This window comes from Belonocnema kinseyi, chromosome 9 (genome assembly GCF_010883055.1).
Source record: "Belonocnema kinseyi isolate 2016_QV_RU_SX_M_011 chromosome 9, B_treatae_v1, whole genome shotgun sequence".
Taxonomy (NCBI): domain Eukaryota; kingdom Metazoa; phylum Arthropoda; class Insecta; order Hymenoptera; family Cynipidae; genus Belonocnema; species Belonocnema kinseyi.
Window position 1 is genome coordinate 69,778,900 of NC_046665.1, and position 3,255 is coordinate 69,782,154.

Consider the following 3,255-nt stretch of genomic DNA (forward strand, 5'->3'; position numbering starts at 1 on the left):
TCCGAACAGTTCTATAGAATACAAAAATACAAAAAAATTATCAAATAAAAAAAATTTAAAGAAAAAAATACAAAAAAACAAATTAAAAAAGGATATTGCAACAATTTGTTAAGACATTGTTGAAAAAATTGTTTAAGCATATTAATTTTCCAAATTTGACGCCAGATTCGTACTCAGCGGACCCAAAAACCATGAAAAGCATATGCATCTTGTGAATAATCTAATTCTTCGGATTAATTTGTTTAAAACAATATTTAAACGAATTAATTTTGAAATTTCGCGGCCAGATTTGTAATAAGTGACCCAAAAAACATGAAAAAATATATGGGTTGTTTAGATAATATTCAATTTCATTGCTGTCACTTGAGGGTAGAAATAACAATTTCTTTTTTTTTAAATTCGCCATTTTGAGACATTAATCTTAAATTTCAAAGTAGTTTTTTCCATTTTTAGAAAGTTCAACATGTTTGTGCACCAATTTTGTTACATTAAAGAAAATGTTCGATAAGAAATCCACTAGCAAGAATTTGTTGTCTTAAATTTTCCCGCGTTTTTTGTTATAAATGCCGCCATATTGAATTTCCTAGTAAACGAGCAATTAGTTTGACAACATCATCTTGTAGAGCGCCCTTGAAATCATAAGTATATTGAGTTTCAAACATATGCGACATGTTTTACTACGACAACTGCATCAGCAAAGTTAGGCTTAGTTTTTCAGTCTTTTGGGCGTTAATGGGTTAATTTCATTAGTCTCCATACTCATTCTTGCAGCCGAAATATTCTGTGGATTTCTCAAAATTAAAGTTTGCCTTCTTGTGATTCCATTATACATTTTTTTTGTATGATAGTTTTAAATAAAGTGGTTTTTTTTTTACTTCTGATGCCAATTCAATCATTTTACTTCTGTTAAGACCATGACATATTTTCGCCATTTGAAGAACTCCAACCTTCAAATCATTTTTATCTTTTGCATTGCTGGCGGTCTTCCTTTTCTTGTAGACAGAACTTCTCCTTTGATATAGCGTCTCAACGTGTAGTAAGGAATTTCATATGTCCTTTCTGCCTCACCAATCAAACGTCTTTTTTCTCCAATTGCTTCCAGAGCGTTTTGTAAGGACATGGTGCCGCTGATCTATAATCCTAAAAACGCCACAAGAATTGAAAAATAATTAAAGAATCAGTTCTCAGAAAAGTGCTTCAATCAGATTGACTTTTTAAAATAAATATGGACGATTGTAACAAATTATTACTTATGTGCGTCATGTTTTGACGCATTTTGAAAGTAGAATAAGATTATCAGAACATTATTATTTTACTGAAACTTTATGATTTCTTTAATATTCTCTTAAAGTCTTATGACTGTAAAGTATATATTTATTTAAATATTAGGAAAATTTTCACTTGAACTGATTTCACCTAGCTCAAACACATTGGGAAATGTCAGAGGTCCCACAACTTAAAAAACAATTTTTTTGTATATGCAGTGTAACCACATACAACAATTTAATTTTAAGTTTTCAATCATTAGTTAAGCTATGTATTTCACAAAACATTTTTAAATCATTATGTCAATTTAAGGTAAAAAGCAAGATTGATTCGCATTTGGACCCGGATCTGCATTTGGTTCCCTTACCCTACTTACAGATCTTTACGATTCTAATCTAGTAAGGCGCTTCCGTTTACTTTTTCTTTCACTTTCACTACTCGCTTACAACAATTTTGCCATTTTTCCACATCTATTCTTTCATTCTTTCTCAATCGCCCCTACAGCCCGCTCCTACTCCTTCATTCATCCCTCATCATTCCATCTTCCCCTAGAATCTTTACCACATTTTCTTGCCAGCTTCCTTCATCCTCCAATTCTCTCCTACGTCCACCACATACATGCTTTCAGTTTCCTTATCTCACTCATATATTCTGCACTTTCTGTTCCCTTTCTTTTCCCAATACGTCACTTCCCTTACCTCATTTCCAAATCTAAATTTTGCTTTGGTACTCCTTTCTTTTTTATCACCTTTATATAATTTGTTATGTTTTTTCTTTCTTATATCTCTAACACTTCTAGCACTAATGAATTCCCTTCTTCTTTCTAATTTGTTAGTTCTATAGACGTCTTTCTTCATTATTCTACCTCCTTCAAACACTTTTTAGTTAACTCCCATTCCTTTCCCACCCGTTGCTTCGTTTCAAACTGCCAAATCTTTTCCAGCTGCAGGGAGAAACTCTGGATCGTAAAATTTGCCATATAATATTGATATTTCCAAAAGTTCGATGGCAATCTAGGATATAGCTGAGAAAATAGTACTATTGGCACAGTCATAGGAAGAAATACATTTTTCATTTCATTTATAAATATACTATAAACCTAATAATTGCCATTTATAATTAGAAAAATTCATATTTTGATAGCAGATTGAAGTTGAAAAAAGTGATATTCCCAAATTAAATGATAAAACCGTAGTTACAATAACTAGCACTTAAAATAGCATAAGTTGCAAAACAGGTAAAAAAATTACCATTTTCAATGGGAAGGTGCAATGAAAAAAAAACAATTGAATGTAGTGCTTCGCGATTCAATACCAAATGACGTCATTACACGCGCCGAAGTTCATGAGGATGATAAAATTCCTAAAACTTATAATTTGTTTTATCACAAGGAAATATCTCCGTTCTGCTGCCCTGGAGACCCGTGTTCAATTCCCGCCATGGCTGATATCTTCTAACAAGTTTTTTTCTCTTTCAGCTTAGAATAAAACATAAATATCTAATTGTAGGTTTAATGTATAAAATGTATAGTGCGTGAAGTGAATGCGAATTTATTTTTATTTTGCTCTTTTGACCATGGAAGTTTTTCCTATTTTATATGGGAAAAATTAGAAATGCGTAGAATGAACATAGACCGAATGTTTTTACTATTGTGTTTTGTAAACTTCACAGTCTGTCTTAGGGATTATAGTAAGTTTTTTTGGTATAAGTGGAATTATTTAATTATTTATTTTATATTTGAATAGACACAATAACTTCAGACTTTAATATTCACAATAGTAATTCTTGCAATAGTGACTCTATATGCTGGCTTGCTATTGTCGTATTGTAAAAATAAATATTATACCATCAAATTTTATAACTGAAAGTTTCTCATTGTGTTTGCGCTTCTTCTCTCACCATAATATCTAGGCATCATCCTGTTTACCCCTAGGGTACACTTATACTAACAATTTATGTATATCGTTCAAAATTCGTATTTTTTTGTGT